At 39.6% G+C, this 21,287-nt stretch overlaps 1 pseudogene; it reads right to left on the bottom strand.

The window, feature by feature from the left end:
- On the bottom strand, window positions 405-2,087 carry LOC665443 (RNA binding motif protein 7 pseudogene; annotated as a pseudogene).

The raw sequence follows: 21,287 nt of genomic DNA, 5'->3' as shown, positions 1-21,287 counted from the left end.
CAAAGCCAACTTCTAAAAAAGAAAGCACATGTTTGGAGCTTTGCTTAAAGCTTTAGAGGTTTAGCCAATTATCATCATGGTGGGGAACATGGCAACAAGAATACCAGGCATGGTGCTAGACAAGTAGCTGTTAGGGACATTCTGAACCACAGACACAAAGGGAAACTGAACATGGCATGGACTGTTGAAACCTCAAAGCCCACCCCTAATGACATACTTCCTCCAACAAGGCCACACCTCCTAATCCTTCTAATCCTTTTAAAGAGTGCTGTTTCTTGGTGACTAAGCATTCAGGGCTATACAGAGAAACCCTGTCTCGAAAAACAAAAAACAAAACAAAACAAAAAAACCCAAAAAAACAAATATATAAACCTATGGGGAACATTCTTTTTTCTTTCTCTCTCTCTCTTTTTGTGTATTTAATATATTAAAAAGAAAATAGTATAAGTGCTGTGATATAAAGAGGATCCACATTTTTCATGGAATGAATTCTTGGAAACGATTTTGCAGTGAAAGAGCAACAGGATCTTGAAACATGGAAGTTTTGTTAAACAAAATTTCAAAATTACAATTCTTGCAGTGAAACACTTTGCCATTTTCTCTATGTATTAACATCATTCTAAAAAGAATTTTCACCAACACTGTCATTTTATGTAAAAATATACATTGTAGATATTTAACTTCCTGAATGACTACTCATACATCAAATATAATGAAAGAATTTTAAAGTGCTTAGAACGAACTAGTAAAGATTTATAATGTATGTTCAATTGTGATAAAATTCAAGAGCATACCACAGAATTTATTCTTAAATTCTGAGTTAGAAAATATGATTTATCTCCAAATAAAGCCAATACACTGTTTTAAATAAACTATTAATAAACAGAGAAGTTCTGTCTTTCTCATTTATTAACAAAATGCAGACAGACATTTCAGACTACCAACTTAGATGTTTCCTTTTATATACACCAAATTGATTTATTACCAAGAAATTTCTTGCTACACCAATTATGAGATAATTAAAATATTTGCTTTAAAATACAACCAATCTATACAGTTCATCTTTCTGTCTGAAATGACCAGAATGTTGACATATTCTTTTGTATGAACCTTCCTCTATCAGAACCCCTGAGGTTAGCTAATTACAGTAGCACACAAAGAGCCACAGTTCTCAGTTCTCTGTCAAATTGTTACTAGGTTTAATTTTTTTCAAAGACAAGTGGAAAATTGTGGGATTACTCTGTACAGATTTAGAAATATTTCTGCAACAACTTAATTAAAAGGACCTAAAATGGCCCTGAGAACAGTGTCCTTGGAATGCTTGATGAGGGCCACTTCCCACCTCTACTACTGTCCCTTCTGTTATCGTAGTCATGGCTCCAGCCATCATGATTCCTGTCGTCATAGTAGAAATCCTCCCGGCCTCCTCTGTAATGATAATCAGACCCATGGTCAGAGTAGCGCTGCTCACGGCTATAGTGTCTATCTGCTAGGTAGGGGTGAGAATTCTGTCTTTTACGCTGTGATGACAGTGCATCTTGGCACCACTGAGAGCTGGAAGACTGGTTAAAGGTATGGCCATGTGGTTGAGCTGATGGTGAAAATCCCAACTGATCTGCATGTAGAGAACCAAATTTCCCAGCCTATGACATCTGTCTGAAAACGTTGTTCATCTACCACTGCTTGCCGCTGATGAGCTTCTGGAGAAGAAAAGGACCTCTGGACCATCTGTGCTGTCGGAGTCACGTCACTCACTGTCCTTTCATAGCTGTTAGGAGATGTGGAGGTAGGGCTTAAACTTCTAACATGATGCTGGGGATATAACATACTGGCATCCTGAGAGGCATGACTACTTCCTGATCTAAACGGAATTGTGATAGGCCTCCCGAAAAGTTTGATTCCATTGAGAAGATTCATGGCGTAGGGAACAGACACTTTGTGTTTGAAATTCATGAATGCAAACTGTTTCAGTATGCTATTTTTATCTTTTGGGATTTTCACCTTTATTACTGGCCCAGCCTGGTGGAACAGCTCAAAGAGGAGCTCCTCTGTCACCTTTGTCTCCAGGTTACTCACGAACAGAGTGCAACCACTGCCCTCATCTCTGCTATGGAGGCCATTCTTTTTTTTTTTTTTTTCCTTTTCAATTTTTTATTAGGTATTTAGCTCATTTACATTTCCAATGCTATACCAAAAGTCCCCCATACCCACCCACCCCCACTCTCCTACCCACCCACTCCCCCTTTTTGGCCCTGGCGTTCCCCTGTACTGGGGCATATAAAGTTTGTAAGTCCAATGGGCCTCTCTTCCCAGTGATGGCCGACTAGGCCATCTTTTGATACATATGCAGCTAGAGTCAAGAGCTCCGGGGTACTGGTTAGTTCATAATGTTGTTCTATCTATAGGGTTGCAGATCCCTTTAGCTCCTTGGGTACTTTCTCTAGCTCCTCCATTGGGAGCCCTGTGATCCATCCATTAGCTGACTGTGAGCATCCACTTCTGTGTTTGCTAGGCCCCGGCATAGTCTCACAAGAGACAGCTACATCTTGGTCCTTTCGATAAAATCTTGCTAGTGTATGCAATGGTGTCAGTGTTTGGATGCTGATTATGGGGTGGATCCCTGGATATGGCAGTCTCTACATGGTCCATCCTTTCATCTCAGCTCCAAACTTTGTCTCTGTAACTCCTTCCAAGGGTGTTTTGTTCCCACTTCTAAGGAGGGGCATAGTGTCCATATAAGATATAAGATATGGAGGCCATTCTTAATCAAACCAACACACTGCCTAAAATCTATCCTAGACTTGCTACTATGTAGGGAACACAGGAGGGAGGGAAGGATGATCAAGCTCTTCCTGGCAAATCAGTAGGGTTCCAAGTTAAAGGGTTCTGTGACATGTTGGACCCAAATACTGCTTTGTAGCCTCTATAGACTTTCTCTGCAGGCCAGGCTGACCTTAAACTCTTGATCCTCTTGGCTCCATTTACCAAGTATCGCGATTATATTTTTTCACTTTTTATTCTTCTTGGAACCCCTTTGTAAAATTTCCCTCACTGTCATCTTATACTTGAATTCGTGTTTTGAGTCTGTTTGTCCTTTGAACACTGTCTTAGTTAGGGTTCCTATAGCTGTGATGAAACACCATGACCAAAAGCAAGTTCGAGAGAAAAGTATTCATTTGGCTTACAGTACCACATTCAGGACTATCACTGAAGGAAGTCAGGGTAGGAACTTAAACTTGGTGGGAACCTGGAGGCAGGAACTGATACAGAGGCCATTGAGGAGTGCTGCTTTCTGGTTTGCTTCCCACAACTTATTCGGCCAACTATTTTTATTTTTATAACAAATACAGAACCCAGGATCACTTGCCTCACGGTAACCCCCCCCCCCCCACACACACACACAATGGGCAGGGCTCTCCCACATCAATCACTAATTAAGAAAATGCCCTGCTGGTTAGTGGTGGTGCACACCTTTAATCCCAGTCCTCGGGAACCAGAGGCAAGCCAATCTCTGTGAGTTCAAGGCCAGACTGGTCTATAAAGTGAGTTCCAGGACAACCAGGGCTACACAGAGAAACCCACTATTGAAAAATGAAAAAGAAACAATTAAATAAAATGCTCTACAGGCCTGCCTACAGCCCAGTATTATTAAGGCATTTTCTCAGTTGTGGGTCCCTCCTCATAGTGAGTCCAGCTTGTGTCAAGTTGACATCTAATTATCCAGACAAGACACTATATCAAAGTTGCTCCTTTATCATCTATAGATCTCAGAATTATTATTGAGAGTTTCCTTCCCAGAACTAGTAATCTCATCACTGGGAGGACAGAAGAGCAAAATTCTGCAGAGTATATTGAGAAACAAACAAACAGCTAGCTACTTCCAGGAAGGATCCAAAAGTGAACTGCAAAATATGATTAAGATTAGATGTCATTTTTACTTTCAATTTTCAAATAATATGATGTAATATAATATGCAACATAATAATATAATGTAAGTATATAATAATATAATAACATAAATGAATAATGAAATAATAATATAATTAAATAATATTATATTCTATATAAGATATATAATATAAATAAATAATATAATAATATATATAATAAAATAGAATATAAAACAAAAAGGAACCCTTCCAAATTGGAAAAAACAAACAAAAAGAAGGAAAAGAATCCAGAAGAAATCACAAGAATCACAGACCCACTTGTTCACTCAAGAATCTCATAAAAACACTAAACTGGAAGTCATAATAAATACACAAAGGACCTAATGCAGACTCTTGTGGGCCCTGTGCATGCTGCATCAGACTCTATGAGTTCAAAGGAACTTTGATTTACAGGACCTTGTTTTCATGGTATCTTCCAGCCCATCTAGCTACTCCACCACCCTACCTCCTCTACAAGGTTCCCTGAGCCCTCAGGGGAGTGATTTGATAGAGACATCTCATTTAGGGCTGAGTGTTCCGAGGTCTTTCACTTTTTGTGTAACATCTGGCTGTGGGTCTCTGCATTTGTTCCCATCTGCTGCAGGAGGAAGCTTCTCTGAAGATGGCTGAGCAAGGCACTGATCTATGAGTATAGCAGGATGTTATCAGGACTCATTTTTTGCCTTTCTTTTTTCTTTCACCAGTAGCATTTGGTTTTACTCAAGTTTCCCAGGCTATCTAGTCTTTCGTCATCCAAGCGGTGTTGGGAATGGGTTCTATCTAATGGAGTGAGTCTTAAGTCAAATCAGATACTGGTTGGTTACTCCCAAAAGCTTTGTGCCGGCACTGACCTAGCATATCTTGTAGCATATCAGGACACCATTCTACGTCAGGGTTTCTTTCCTGGCTTGGTGTTTATGTTTTTTTTTTTTTTTTATTGTTGTTGTTGTTGGTTTTTGGTATCCTGAAAAATAATTTCGTGTACCAAAACCACAAGCACATAGAGGTTAAATCTCTATGTAGGCATCAGCTCAACTTTTCCATGTTCAATGGGTTGTATAGGTGTTCTCTTGAACAATAGGACCTTGATCTCAGTTTATGGAGATTAATCTATAGTTTTGGCAACAGTCTGGATTGTTTGGGTGTTGTTGTTGCTGTTTTCCAGGCTAACAACTCATTTATGTACCCCAATGTACCCCAGTCTCTGTACTGATAGCTTTATTGGTGACAAGAGATGACCAGTTGGGACCCTGCCTCCCCCTTCATTTGGCAATTTCATTTGGATATATATTAGAAAGCAGAAAAAGATTTTTACAAGCTGCACATTGGATAGAGAGCTAATATACAAAATATATAAAGATTTCACTAAACTAGATATTAACAAAACAAAGAACCCAGGTTAAAAAATTATGTACAGATCTAAACAGAATTCTCAGAAGACCTCAAATGGCTGAAAGACACTTTAAAAATGTTCAACATCCTTAGCCATCAGGGAAATGCGACTCAAAATAAATTTTGAGTTTTCATCTTACACCTGTTAGAATGGCTGAGATTCATAACACAAGTGACAGCTCATACTGATGAGAATGTGGCATAAGGGGAACACTCCTCCATTGCTTGTGGGAGTGCAAACTTGTATATCAACTATGGAAATCAATATGTCAGTTTCTCAGGAAGATGGGAATCCATCTACCTCAAAACCCAGCTATACCACTCTTGGGCATATACGCAAGGGAAGCTATGCCTCCTCCCACCCCAGAGACACTTGCTCACCCATGTTTCTTGCAGCTCTATTCCTAATAGCTAGAAACTGGAAACAACCTTGATATCCCTCAACACATGAATGGATAAAGAAAATATGCTGCATTTACACAATGCAATATTAATAACTCAGCATAAAAATAATGAAATTCGGGGGGTAAATGTATGTACCTAGACAAAAATTGTTCTGAGTGAGGTATCCCTGACCCAGAAAGACAAGTATGGTACATAATCACTTGCATACAGATTTTAGCTGTGTAGTCAAGAACAACCATGATTCCATCCGTAGACCCACAGAGGTTGGGTTATAGAGTACAGATCTTGTTAGGAAAGGGCATTAGAATAGATAGTTATAGAGGGATATGGCAGGGACTGGAACAGGCAGATCAGATGGGGATGGGGGAGGGGGATGAACAAGGGAGGGAGTATGTGTAGAGATGGCTGAAATTAAGGGCCATTTGAAAGGTAGCATGGCACCCTTCTCAATAGTCACAAATAATATAAAATACCTTGGCGTGACTCTAAGGAAGAGAAAGATCTGTATGATAAGAACTTCAAGTGTCTGAAGAAAGAAATTAAAGAAGATCTCAGAAGATGGAAAGATCTCCCATGCTCATGGATTGGCAGGATCAATATAGTAAAAATGGCTATCTTGCCAAAAGCAATCTACAGATTCAATGCAATCCCCATCAAAATTCCATCTCAATTCTTCAACAAATTAGAAAGGGCAATCTGCAGATTCATCTGGAATAACAAAAAACCTAGGATAGCAAAAACTCTTCTCAAGGATAAAAGAACCTCTGGTGGAATCACCATGCCTGACCTAAAGCTGTACTACAGAACAATTGTAATAAAAACTGCATGGTACTGGTATAGCGACCAGACAAGTAGACCAATGGAATAGAATTGAAGACCCAGAGATGAACCCACACACCTATGGTCACTTGATTTTTGACAAGGGAGCTAAAACCATCCAGTGGAACAGCATTTTCAACAAATGGTGCGAATTGATCCATTCCTATCTCCTTGTACTAAGGTCAAATCTAAGTGGATTAAGGAACTACACGTAAAAATAAAGACACTGAAACTTATAGAGGAGAAAGTAGGAAAAAGCCTCCAAGATATGGGTACAGGGGAAAAATTCCTGAATAGAACAGCAATGGCTTATGCTGTAAGATCGAGAATCGACAAATGGGACCTCATAAAATTGCAAAGCTTCTGCAAGGGAAAAGACACCGTCAATAAGACAAAAAGACCACCAACAGATTGGGAAAGGATCTTTACCTATCCTAAATCAGGTAGGGGACTAATATCCAATATATATAAAGAACTCAAGAAGGGGGACTCCAGAAAATCAAATAACCCCATTAAAAATGGGGCTCAGAGCTGAACAAAGAATTCTAACCTGAGGAATACTGAATGGCAGAGAAGCACCTGAAAAAATGTTCAACATCCTTAGTCATCTGGGAAATGCAAATCAAAACAACCCTGAGATTCCACGTCACACCAGTCAGAATGGCTAAGATCAAAAATTCAGGTGACAGCAGATGCTGGCGAGGATGTGGAGAAAGAGGAACACTCCTCCATTGTTGGTGGGATTGCAAGCTTGTACAACCACTATGGAAATCAGTCTGGCGGTTCCTCAGAAAATTGGACATAGTACTACCGGAGGATCCAGCAATACCTCTCCTGGGCATATATCCAGAAGATGTCCCAACCGGTAAGAAGGACACATACTCCACTATGTTCTTAGCAGTCTTATTTATAATAGCCAGAAGCTGGAAAGAACCCAGATGCCCCTCAACAGACGAATGGATACAGAAAATGTGGTACATTTACACAATGGAGTACTACTCAGCTATTAAAAAGAATGAATTTATGAAATTCCTAGGCAAATGGATGGACCTGGAGGGCATCATCCTGAGTGAGGTAACCCAATCACAAAAGAACTCACACAATATGTACTCACTGATAACTGGATATTAGCCCAGAAACTTAGGATACCCAAGATATAAGATACAATTTGCTAAACGCATGAAACTCAAGAAGAACGAAGACCAAAGTGTGGACACTTTGGCCCTTCTTAGAATTGGGAACAAAATACCCATGGAAGGAGTTACAGAGACAAAGTTTAGAGCTGTGTCAAAAGGATGGACCATCTAGAGACTGCCATATCCGGTGATCCATCCCATAATCAGCTTCCAAACGCTGACACCATTGCATACACTAGAAAGATTTTGCTGAAAAGACCCAGCTAGAGCTGTCTTTTGTGAGACTATGCCGGGGCCTAGCAAACACAGAAGTGGAAGCTCACAGTCAGCTATTGGATATATCACAAGGCCCCCAATGGAGAAGCTAGAGAAAGTACCCAAGGAGCTAAAGGGATCTGCAACCCTATAGGTGGAACAACAATATGAATTAACCAGTACCGGGAGCTCTTGTCTTTAGCTGCATATGTATCAAAAGATGGCCTAGTCGGCCATCACTGGAAAGAGAGGCCCATTGGACTTGCAAACTTTATATGCCCCAGTACAGGGGAACGCTAGGGACAAAAAGTGGAAGTGGGTGGGTAGGAGAGTGGGGGGGGTGTATGGGGGACTTTTGGGATAGCATTGGAAATGTAAATGAGGAAAATACCTAATTAAAAAAAAATATATATATAAAGAAAGGTAGCATGGAAATCTAATACAAATATTCTTTTATATTCTGGAACAGAATATAAAAGTGTACATTATACACTCAACTGAGGTGAATGTGGTCAGTAAAATTGAATGCTTTTGGCAGGGATTTAGATTATTCCATGGGACCCACAGATTAGAAATCATGTAAGCAAAGGAGGGAGAGCCCATTGAAATTCTCCAAGGGGGCAAGAAGAATGAGGTAGTAAAAAGAATTGGATTGTAGTTTTTTGTTTGTTTGTTTCTTTTTTAACCTCAGACCACATTTATGAATTCATCGTAAAACCTGAGCAGAATACGGGTCCCTTGGGAGTTTTATAGATGTCTTGTTGTCTTTGGCTCTGTAACCCTCAACTACCTACAAAGCTGGGCTGCCTTGCTCCTGTCCCCTGTCGCTATCTTGGCTAATCCTGCTTCATAAATTCTGGTTTACAGACACTATAGCATCCTTTAGCTGGACTTGCTGCTGTGAGCCTGGCTACCACCCACCTGAGAACTAAACATGGCAGTAGTAGGAGGCAGAGTTCATCTGGACTTAGCCCTCACAAGGTGGACACATGATAATTCATGCAGAAACTCTGCTGTGTTTGACTTTTGTTCATATTCAGACATCTGGGGTTAATCCCCTTTTCCTAAATAGCAGTTTTCAAGTAGTCCAAGTGTTTCTGTGTGTTACCTGTAATTCAGTCTTGGAGCTACTAAAATTGATTTTTCTTTTCCAAGCACAATATAAAGCCACATGAAAGTTAAACAGAGGTCAATCAATAGTTGAATGGTTTCACAAAATAGCAAATGTAGCAGCTGTCACCATTTTCAATCTGGAAAAGATGCCATCAAAACAGATATTTTGTAGTTTGTGTGCTGGATGGGAGAAAATTGTTTTCACCCTGCTTCATTGAGATTGCTCATGGGGGAGTGAAGGTGCTTACAGGAAATATTGTATTTTTCTCTTGTTTCAAAAATCAAATGTGACAATGGCATTTATCCCTTATTCTCAGAATTAAATTATAATGCCAATCGGTAGATTAGTTAATGCAGGTATCTCAGGAAATATAAAACTTGAATGACACAGAAAAGAGATACTTTGGCCTAATTAACCGTGAAGTTTTATTGCCACATGCAATCTTGTGTTCTGATGAAATCAGACAATGACATTGCTACAGGCTTTTTTTCCTTCTGAAATCCTGTGACTAACCCACTTCTTAGGACTTTTAAAATTCTTTTACTTGAATTTATTGTGTGCCTGCCTGGTGTGTGCCTGTGCGTGCTTGTCATGTGCCCATGCCATGGATCCTGTGTGGAAGTCAGAAGAGTTCTCCCATCCCCCAACGTGGGCTCCAAACATCAAACCAGATCCTCGTGAGGCTTCCCTCCCACGGAGCCGTTTTCCTGAATCTTGCCTTCATACAAAGTCAGAATCTCTCCCACCAATAACCACTTCTACTGTTTACCGGTGAAGTTCCAAGTTAAGAAATACTCCTTTGCTAATTGCATGCACTCCATTCCAACTATATACTCAACTTTCTCATAAAGTGGTCGGCTTGAAACCTTTTTAAGACCTGAGCTTGGTGGCACATGCTTACAATTTCAGCGACTTAAGAGGCTGAAGAAGAAGGACCATAAGTTCAAGGCCAGTTCCAAGTAATAGCAAGACCCTGTCAAAGCCAAAAGCAAGCAAAGCAAAACTCACTAGACTGTTATTCCTTTTTATGCAGGGATATTTCATAAGTGGATGTCTCCACCTTATTGTTTGTCCCCTAGACAGTTTTACTTTTGGCTCCTTCGAAATATAGATGCATGCTTTCTATGAGATAGTGTGAAATCTAAGAGTCCCAAATCTGAGAAAACGTGTATTTGTCCTTGTGAGACTGCCTTAAAATTGCTTGATTTGTTTTCTCAAGTCACATCCATTTTTTTTTCTACAAACAATATGGCTTTATTGTTTAAAGTTGAAAAGCATTCTCTGTGTATATTTTCCATGTTTTCTTTCTATACTCCTCTGTTGTTGGATACCTAGCTTGGTTCTATAACTTAGCTGTTGAGAATATTGCTGTAATAAACATTGATGTGCAGGGATCTCTGAGACAGGCTGATGTGGAGCCCTGCAGGTGAGTTCCCTGACCATTATTGTGGTTGTTGAGTTATAAGGTAGTTTCATTTTTAGTTTTCTTGGAAGCTTCCATACTGAAATCCATCCAGGTGAGTCTAGATTGCATTCCCATCAGTAGTGAGTAAATATTGTGGTCCGCACCCTCACCATGGTTTTTTGTTTGTTTATTTGCTTGTTTAATGAATGACACTGACTGACATCCTTCCTAGGGTAAGATGGCATGCAGTTTTAGAGTCTGATTCAGTGGGAGCTGAGAGAGTGTTAAAGAGCCTTGGTCTTGACGGAAGCTTGATAACTCCTAGAGCATTGGTCTCTGTGTGTGTGTGTTGTTGTCGTTTGTTTAAATACACATGTACCTCATCAGAAAGCACACTGGAAACATATACTCCTGTGATAGGCTCAATTGCTTAATTATAAAAATATACTACATTACTATTATGTTGAGTTAAAATTTAAAACAAAAAAGAATAAATCAAACCGAAAATTTAGATGCAGCTCTGGCTGATACATAGTATGCTATTAAAACAATTCAAAAATTAAATGTAAAAACTTAAATTAATGGCACAGAAGCTGTTTTACTCTTATTGACCGCATCGTTTCTTTGTCTTTAAAACAAACAAACAAACAAACAAACATTTAGTCAAGCTAACCCTGCCTGGAATCTCAGCAGTTGGAGGCTGAGACAGGAAGATTTCTACAAAATTAAGGTCGGCCTAGGCCACGTAGTGAGTTCTAGCCCAGCAGTCACAGAATAGAATGAAATCTACCTGTAGAAGGTAAGAAGCCATTGTCTGCTCTCTGAAGGCTAAATCCAGGGGCTGGAGAGATGGCTCAGTGGTTAAGAGCACCAGCTGCTCCTCCAGAGTTCCTGAGTTCAATTCCCAGCAACCACATGGTGGCTCACGCCCTCTTCAGTGTAATCATATAAAATAAATAAATAAACAAATAAATAAAGACTGAATCCAGCTAAGTAGGTAGGTTAACTACTTGGCCAAGGGAAGAGAGCTCTGTACACACTACAGAGGGCAAAGGGATTACTGTTTCCTTAACTGGATTCTGGTCTTTTCCCTCCCAGAATTCCTACTACCTAGGGCTGCCACCCTACTGTGACCATGAGGTTTCATTGGGTCTGCCTCACACAACTTCTATTTCCTTCAGTGTTTTTCTTTTGGATGCTGCCCAGAACGTCCACATGCTTTCCCTGGTACCATGGGCTTTCCACTCTCTCCCTGAAGCCCCTCTCCACATTGTGCTTGCTTGTTGCCCATATGCCTGATCACTGCTCTGTGACAATGTCACTCTAACAATATGGGTCTTTCTTTCTCTCTCAACCCTTCCTCCTCCAGGCAGCTGACAAGATTTGTAGCTTTCCTGTCTGAACTTTTCTTAAACTTAGTAAAATTGTTTTCAAGCTTCTGACTGAATCCATTCTTAAATTCTTTTATTGAAACTCAAACTCCAAAGGAGACACTGATTCTTCAGTAATGCCGCCAGGAAAGAAGGAAAGAAAGTGAGAAAGCAGGAAAAAGAAAGGAGAGGAAGTGGGGGGAGGGGTGAAAGGGGAGAATGAAGGAAGAAAAAAAATAACCAGTCTGATAAGAATTTTCCAAATATAGTTTTCATAGCAATAAAGGAGTTCCAGTTTCCAAGTCATAAAAGTAATGAGAGTTTTTTTAATGAGGTAGGTCTGAAATCTGAGTCCTGTACATTGGTATGGATATTTCACAATTATTTTAAACAAACTTTTTTTTCTCCCAATTTTTAATTGATAAAGATGTGTATACACTTATTGTAGACTCAAGATTAATTGAAATGTGCATACATTTGCAGTGACTGAATTGGGTTAATTAATGCAGAACACGCCTCTTTTCCCAATTCAGTGAGTGTCCCACAACGGAATGTACTCGTTTCTTAGGAATACATTATTACATCATTCAGCAAAATGTGATAAGCATTCTATAGATTCTTTGTGAGTTTTATAGAATGTATTTAAACGTATTTATACTGACTCTTTCCAAGTCCCTACTCTTCCCTACTTAGTGCCAATGTCATGTGCTCTTTTGTTTTTCTTCTTCATAACCCATTGAGTCCAGTTTGTGCTGTCCATATACCCCCATGCATGAGGCCATCCACTGGAGTGTGGGTGACCTAGCAAGGCCCACACTTTAAAACAAACAAACAAACAAACAAACAAACAAAAAAGCAGACTCTATTTTTCTCAGAATGCATTCACTGTCAACAGCTCCTTAGTTAGACGTGAGGTTTGTGAACTCCTTCGCCTTCAAGGCAACTGTCCTGTCATGTCCAAAAGACAACGTTTTGCTCCAAACCTTCTGTAAATATATAACGTAAAGTCTGAAATTAAGGGGTTTTTCTTTCTTTTTTATTATGGAAGATTTTCATAGAAAATAGATGTTTTAGTTAGTGTTTTCCATTGCTGTGATGAGACACCATGACCAATGCAACTCTTACAAGTGAAAATATTTAATTGGGTCTGGCTTGCAGTTTCAGAGGTTTAGTTCATTATTGTCATGGTGGGAAACATGGCAGAGTGAAGGCAGACATGGTGCTGGAGAAGGAGCTGAGAGTACTACAACTTGATCCAACGGCAACAGAAGGAGACTGTGTGCCACACTGGGTGTAGCTGGAGCATAGGAGACACCAAATCCCAACCCCAAAGTGACATACTTCCTTCAACAAGGCCACACCTATTCTGGCAAGGTTACATCTTGTAATATGCCACTCCCTGTGAGCAACCTTTCAAGCACATGAGACTATGGGGGCCATACCTGTTCAAACTAGCACAGTAGAGGAAGGTGGGGATGGTGGCTCATCAGGTAAAACAGTTGCTGTGCAAGGCAAGCATGAGGAGCCCTGACTGTCCTGCAACTCACTGTGTAGACCAGTCTGGTCTGCCAAAGATTCGCCTGCATCTGCCTTCCAAGGGCCAGGAAGAAGGGTGTGTGCCACCACTGTCCAGCAGCACCCCTCTCTCTCTCTCTCTCTCTCTCTCTCTCTCTCTCTCTTTCTGTGTGTGTGTGTGTGTGTGTGTGTGTGTGTCTTCCTCCTTCCCTCCCTTCCTTTATTTCTAAAATTTATTTTATATGTGGATGTTTAGTCTGCATGTCTGTGTGTACAGAAGAGCATGTGGAATGCCTTGGAAATGGAGTTACAGACAGTTGTTAGCTGCCATGTGGATGCTAGAATTTAAACCCTGGTACTCCAGAAGAGGAACCAGTGCTCTTAACTTTTGCACCAACTCACCAAACCCAGCAGCTAGTTCTTAAAATATTTATTTTTTTTTTATTTTTAAAAGTAGTAATACAGACGTTAATTAACAAACATTTCTGACCTTTGTCCAAGATCCACGTCACTACTTTAGCTTTTTTGTCATATTTTACAGCCAATTAAACTTCAGGGTTTTGTGGGGTTTGTTTTTTTTTCCCCTTTATTTTTTATTTTTATTTTTTTAAAAAAAATATATATATATTTATTTATTTACTTATTTTGTTTTTTTCGAGACAGGGTTTCTCTGTATAGCCCTGGCTATCATGTAACTCGCTTTGTAGACCAGGCTGGCCTGGAACTCAGAAATCCACCTGCCTCTGCCTCCCAAGTGCTGGGATTAAAGGCGTGTGCCACCACCACCTGGCTTTATTTTTTGTTTTATCAGTAAGTATATTTTAAAAATTTCAAAATAAAGACTCTTTGAAGTAAAAAATTAAGAAAATGCTGATTTCAAGCACAGTGAGAAAAATTATCAATAATATTTCCATGATGTTTGTAGAACATGATTTTAATATTTTCAGCTGTTAATATTCAACTAACAGTATAATTATTTTAAGATTATTTCATTGTTATGTCTCCCTTTTCACTTTTGATTTTTAAAATTTGGATAATGTCTCTCGGCCCTCTGGTCAGTCTGGCTAATCTTGTTGATTTTCTCAAAGAACCAGCTCCTGGTTTTATTGATTTTTTGTGTAGTTCTTTTTGTTTCCATTTGGTTGATTTCAGCCCTGAGTTTGATTATTTCCTGCCATCTACTCCTCTTGGGTAAATTTGCTTCTTTTTGTTCTAGAGCTTTCAGGGGTGCTGTTAAACTGCTAGAGTATGCTCTCTCCAGTTTCTTTTTGGAAGCACTCAGAGTTATGATATTTCCTCATAGGACTGCTTTCACTGTGTCCCATAAGTTTTGGTATGATGTGTCTTCTTTTTCATTAAATTCTAAAAAAAAAAAAAAAAACAAAAAAAAAAAAACAAAATTTTATTTCTTCTTTGACCAAGTTATCATTGAGTAGAGCATTGTTCAGCTTCCATGTGTGTGTGCTTTCAATTGTTTTTGTTGGTAGGATGCATGGGATTATTTCAATCTTCCTGTGTCTTTTGAGGCCTGTTTTGTGACCGATTATATGGTCAGTTTTGGAGAAGGTACCTTGAAGTGCTGAGAAGAAGGTATATTCTTTTGCTTTAGTATGAAATGTTCTATAAATATCTGTTAGATCCATTTGGTTCATAACTTCTTTTAGTTTCACTGTGTCTCTCTTTAGTTTCTGTTTCCATGATCTGTCCATTGCTGAGAGTGGGGTACTGAAGTCTCCCACTATTATTGTATGGGTTGTGATGTGTGCTTTGTGCTTTAATAAAGTTTTTTTTTTAATGTGAATGCCCTTATATTTGGAGCATGGATGTTCAGAATTGAGAGTTCTTCTTGGTAGATTTTTCCTTTGACCAGTATGAAGTATCCTTCCTTATTTGTTTTGATAACTTTTGGTTGAAATTCGATTTTATTTGATATTATAATGGCTACTCTATCTTGTTTCTTGGGAACATTTCCTTGGAAAATTGTTTTCCAACCTTTTATTCTGAGGCTGTGTCTGTCATTGTCACTGAAGTGCATTTCCTGCATGCAGCAAAATGCTGAGTCCTATTTACATGTCCAGTCTGTTAGTCTATGTCTTTTTATTGGGGAATTGAGTCCACTGATGTTGAGATATTAAGAAAAAGTGGTTGTTACTTCCTGTTATTTTTTATTTTAGAGGTGGAATTATGTTTGTGTGGCTATCTTCTTTGGGTTTGTTGAAAGATTACTTTCTTGCTTTTTCTAGGGTATGGTGTTTTCCATCTATTATCCTTTGTAGGGCTGGATTTGTGGAAAGATATTGTGTAAATTTGATTTTGTCATGGAATATCTTGGTTTCTCCATCTATGGTAATTGAGAGTTTTGCTGGGTATAGTAGCCTGGGGTGGCATTTGTATTCTCTTAGGGTCTGTATGACATCTGCCAAGGATCTTCTAGCTTTCGTAGTCTCTGATGAGAAGTGGGTGTAATTCTGATAGTTCTGCCTTTATATGCTACTTTATCTTTTTCCCTTACCACTTTTAATATTCTTTCTTTGTTTGATGCACTTGGTGTTTGGATTATTATGTGATGGGAGGAACTTCTTTTCCTGTCCAGTCTATTTGTAGTTCTGTAAGTTTCTTGTATGTTCATGGGCATCTCTTTATTTAGGTTAGGGAAGTTTTCTTCTATAATTTTGTTGAAGATATTTAATGGCACTTTATGATGGGAATCTTTGCTCTTTTCCATACCTGTTATCCTTAGGTTTGGTCTTCACATTTTGTCCTGGATTTCTTGGGTGTTTTGGGTTAGAACCTTTTTGCATTTTGCACTTTTTTTGACTGTTGTGTCAATGTTTTCTATGGTATCTTCTGTACCCGATATTCTCTCTTCCATCTCTTGTATTCTCTTGGTGATGCTTGCATCTATGACTTTGGATATCTTTCCTAGGTTTTGTATCTCCAGGGTTGTCTGCCTTTGTGATTTCTTTATTGTTTCTATTTCTATTTATAGATCTTGGATGGTTTTGTTTATTTCCTTCACCTGTTTGATTGTGTTTTCCTGTAATTCTTTAAGGGATTTTTGTGTTTCCTTTTTAAGGGCTTCTAGCAGTTTACCTGTGTTCCCCAGTTTTTCTTTTAAGGAGTTATTTACATCTTTTTAAAAGTCCTCTTTTATTATCATGAGAAGTGACTTTAGATCCAAATCTTGCTTTCCAGTGTGATGGTGTATCCAGGGCTTGCTATGGTGGGAGAATTGGGTTCCTATGATGCCATGTAACTTTGGTTTCTGTTGCTTATGTTCTTATGCTTGCCTCCTAAAATCTGATTATTTCTAGTGCTACCTGTCCTCGACATATCTGATTGGAACGTGTCCTTCCTATGATCCTGCTTGTATCAGAACTCCTCAGAGTTCAGCTATCTCTGTTATCCTATGATTCTGGGATCCTGGGATCCTGAGATGCTGGGTGTGTCAGAGCTCCTGGGAGTCAAGCTGCCCCTGGGACCATGAGATCCTGGTGTGACCAAGCTCCTGGGATCCTGGATCTTCTGGGTGTTGTGGGACTGGCTGCAGAGTTCATGCCCCAGGTCTGCTCAGGACACTGGCCTAGACCAGAAGGACCTGTGCCACTGGTCAGGCAGAGTTCCTCAGTGCCTGGGTCCTGCTGGTCCCAGTTACTTCCAGTGTTGTGGCAGATGTTGTATCCTCCTCACCTCTGATCCTATGATCCTGGGTGTGTTCAGTTTTTCACTTATCAAAGACTAAAACTTGCTGCTCTCTTGTCTCTGCCTCTGGAGTACCCTGCTGGGGTTACAGGTACATGCCACCACACCTGGCATGCAATTTATTTTTATACTTGATTTTAATGTCTATGGTAGAGAGTAAAGAGATACCACAAAAGTCTAGCCTAGACAGTATATTATCTGTGAGAATAAGTTAAGACAGGAAGGATAGTAGCTATAAAAGCGTATTCCTGAGACTCTTCGATCTGACCATTTTGCCTGTTCTTCTAGGATCTGCTCAGACTACAAGGAAACAGAGCCTTGTGAAATTCAGCTGCCCTGTGGCTTTGCTTCCTTTATTTCAGTCATTACCAACCACATCTACTGTAACCTTTTGAAGTCATTGTTACATATTGTAAGACCTTCTATCCTTAAAACTGGGTCATATAAGCCATGAATCCATTTAAGTCCCACTTAAATTTTTCTGTGCTCCAATATAGTTCTGTCCCTTGTGTGCTGTGGAGATGTTATTCTTTCCCAGAATGCCCCTCTTTACAGGGGACTTTTGACTAATCTTAAAATAGGATGAGAACACTGGGGTCAATCCACAAAGTTCCCAAATTTGGGTTTCCCCCAGTTTTATTTTTTCCTTGCTCTTATTAAAAAATAAATGCAGGCACTAATGAGATGTCTCAGCATTTAAGAGCCCTAGCTGCTTTTCTAGAGGACCTGGGTTCAATTCCTAGCACCAGCATGGTGGTTTCTAACCATTTTAACTCCACTCCCTGTCCCTGGGATCTGATACCCTCTTCTAGCATCTGTTGATACCAATCACAGGTGTGGTACACAGACATACGTGCAGGCAAAACACTCATTCATGTAAAATAAATAATTAAAAATGTCAATGTGGGTCTCACAACTGTGGTCCTAGCACAATTGTGCTGCATCTAATAAAATGACTGTTGTAAGCCCATAGGTGGATGCTCTGTAGCAAAACCATGAACAATCACAAATGGTATGAAAGTACATCTGTACTATCAGCCTAATTATGATTGGCTGTTGTTAGGGAGTAGTTAGGGAATAACTAAGGTATGGGCCAGAGACAAGCTATGTGGTTCTTAGAATACCCAAGATACAATTTGCAAAACTGATGAAACTCAAGAAGAAGGGAGACCAATGTGTAGATATTTCATTCCTTTTAAGAAGGGGGAACAAAATACCCATGGAAGGAGTTACAGAGACAAAATTCAAAGCTGAGACAGAAGGAAGGACCATCCAGAGACTGCCCCACCTGGGGATCTATCTCATAAACAACCACCAAACCCAGACACTATTGCATATGCCAGCAAGATTTTGCTGAAGGGACCCTGATACAGCTGTCTCCTGTGAGGCTCTGCCAGTGCCTGGCAATACAGAAGTGGATGCTCACAGTCATTTATTGGATGTAACACAGGTTCCCCAATGGAGGAGCTAGAGAAAGTACCCAAGGAGATAAAGGGGTCTGTAGCCCTATAGGAGGAGCAACAATATGAATGAACCAGTACCCCTAGAGCTCATGTCTCTAGTTGCATATGTAGCAGAGAATGGCCTGGTTGGCCATCAGTGGGAGGAGAGGCCCTTGGTCTTTCGAAGATTCTAAGCCCCAGTATAGGGGAATGCCAAGGCCAGAAAGTGGGAGTGGGTAGGTTGAGGAGCAGAGGGAGGGGGGAAGTGTATAGGGGATTTTCAGAGAGGAAACTAGGAATGGGGATAGCATTTGAAATGTAAATGAAGAAAACATCTAATAAAAAAAAGAATGACAATACTAAAAAAAAAAAAAAGATAGTAATTTCTAAATTTGTGCCTAATAACTCTTATATGGGTCTTCTGATTATTTTGTCCTTGGTATTAAGTATTTTTTGTATAGCCAGTAATTTTTTTCATGTAAGAAAACAATCAGGGGATGTTTAATCTTCCCAATTTGATGGGATTTAGATTTAACTAGGTGGGCATGTATGCTTCCCAAAAGGTCTAGCTTAGGTGAGAAGAGCCACCAGACCATGAGTCAGATGGCTGAACCCAGCTCTCTCTCTCTCTCTCTCTCTCTCTCTCTCTCTCTCTCTCTCTCTCTCCCTCTCTCTCCCTCTCTCTCCCCTCGCTCCTTCCTGACTGGTGATGCAGTATGGTCAGCCATCTCTGCTCCTGCCACAATGATGGATGGCACCCTCACCCTTGAGCCAAAACTAACCTTCCTTAAATTGTTTTTTAGATTTTTGTCATATGAGAAAAGTGATCCCGAATGCTAGGTGGTCTCACACATCAGCTGAGCTGGTTCTAACCAAAGCTTCATTTCTTGGCTTACTCTTGGCTCCTAAGGTGCAGCCCTCAGGATATGACATGCAGTGTTTGTTCCCTGAGACTGTATGGTCTCTACACTGCAGCTTCTGTAGTCACTTTGGATCTGGCAGATCTTGAGTTAACCTCCCAGAACATTCTCTTTGGGATCTTAGTGTGACAAATCTGTCACTTGGCAGCTTTTCTTGTGGCTTCAAATAGATTTTATTTTTGCCTGGAACTTCTGGTTCTTGGTTGAGATTGGAATTACTAAAAACACCACCCCCCCCTTCTCTAATATGACTATAGGGAATAATAACATCTGTTTATTATTTGTATCTTTGTATCTTAAGTAATCAGGAATTCTGGTCTCAGCAATTAGCTTGTCAGATAAAGCCCAGAAATGGGATGCCTATTTTGGCAGAATAGAAAAATACATAAAAATTTCTTTTTCTTTTCACTTTTTAAAATTATTTTTTATTTTTTATTTATGTATTTTTTGAGACAATGTCCTTTCTATGCCTGAAGTTGGTATGGTCCTTACTATTTAATTCAGGATGTCCTCTAACTCATGTCTTTTTATGGGGAAATTGAGTCCATTGATGTTAAGAGATGTTAAGGAATAGTGATTGTTGCTTCCTGTTATTTTTTATGTTATTTTTTATGTTTGTGTGGCTATCTTCTTTTGGGTTTGTTGAAAAATTACTTTCTTGCTTTTTCTAGGGTGTAGTTCCCCTCCTTGTGTTGGTGTTTTCCATCTATTATCCTTTGTAGGGCTGGATTTGTGGAAAGATATTGTGTAAATTTGATTTTGTCATGGAATATCTTGGTTTCTCCATCTATGGTAATTGAGAGTTTTGCTGGGTATAGTAGCCTGGGGTGGCATTTGTATTCTCTTAGGGTCTGTATGACATCTGCCAAGGATCTTTTGGCTTTCATAGTCTCTAGTGAGAAGTCTGTTTTAATTCTGATAGGTCTGCCTTTACATGTTACTTTATCTTTTTCCCTTACTACTTTTAATATTCTTTCTTTGCTTAATGCATTTGGTGTTTTGATTATTATGTGACAGGAGGAACTTCTTTTCCTGTCCAGTCTATTTGGAGTTCTGTAAGTTTCTTGTATGTTCATGGGCATCTCTTTATTTAGGTTAGGGAAGTTTTCTTCTATAATTTTGTTGAAGATATTTAATGGCACTTTGAGTTGGAAATCTTTGCTCTCTTCCATACCTATTATCCTTAGGTTTGGTCTTCTCATTGTGTCCTGGATTTCTTGCTTGTTTTGTGTTAGGAGATTTTTGTATTTTGCATTTTCTTTGACTGTTTTGTCAATTTTTTCTATGGTATCTTCTGCACCTGATATTATCTCTTCTTTTTTTTTTTCTTTTTTATTAGGTATTTTCCTCATTTACATTTTCAATGCTATCCCAAAAGTCCCCCATACCCACCCCCCCAATCCCCTACCCACCCACACCCCCTTTTTGGCCCTGGGGTTCCCCTGTACTGGGGCATATAAAGTTTTCAAGTCCAATGGGCCTCTCTTTGCAGTGATGGCCGACTAGGCCATCTTTTGATACATATGCAGCTAGAGACAAGAGCTCCAGGGTACTGGTTAGTTCATATTGTTGTTCCACCTATAGGGTTGCAGTTCCCTTTAGCTCCTTGGCTACTTTCTCTAGCTCCTCCATTGGGGGCCGTGTGATCCATCCAATAGCTGACTGTGATCATCCACTTCTGTGTTTGCTAGGCCCCGGCATAGTCTCACAAGAGACAGCTATATCTGGGTCCTTTCAGCAAAATCTTGCTAGTGTATGCAATGGTGTCAGCGTTTGGAAGCTGATTATGGGATGGATCCCTGCATATGGCAATCACTAGATGGTCCATCCTTTTGTCACAGATCCAAATTTTGTCTCTGTAACTCCTTCCATGGGTGTTTTGT

Source organism: Mus musculus, chromosome 8, assembly GCF_000001635.26.
Source record: "Mus musculus strain C57BL/6J chromosome 8, GRCm38.p6 C57BL/6J".
NCBI lineage: Eukaryota > Metazoa > Chordata > Mammalia > Rodentia > Muridae > Mus > Mus musculus.
Note: the sequence above shows the minus strand (reverse complement) of the source record. Positions and strands in the feature narration are given on the sequence as shown.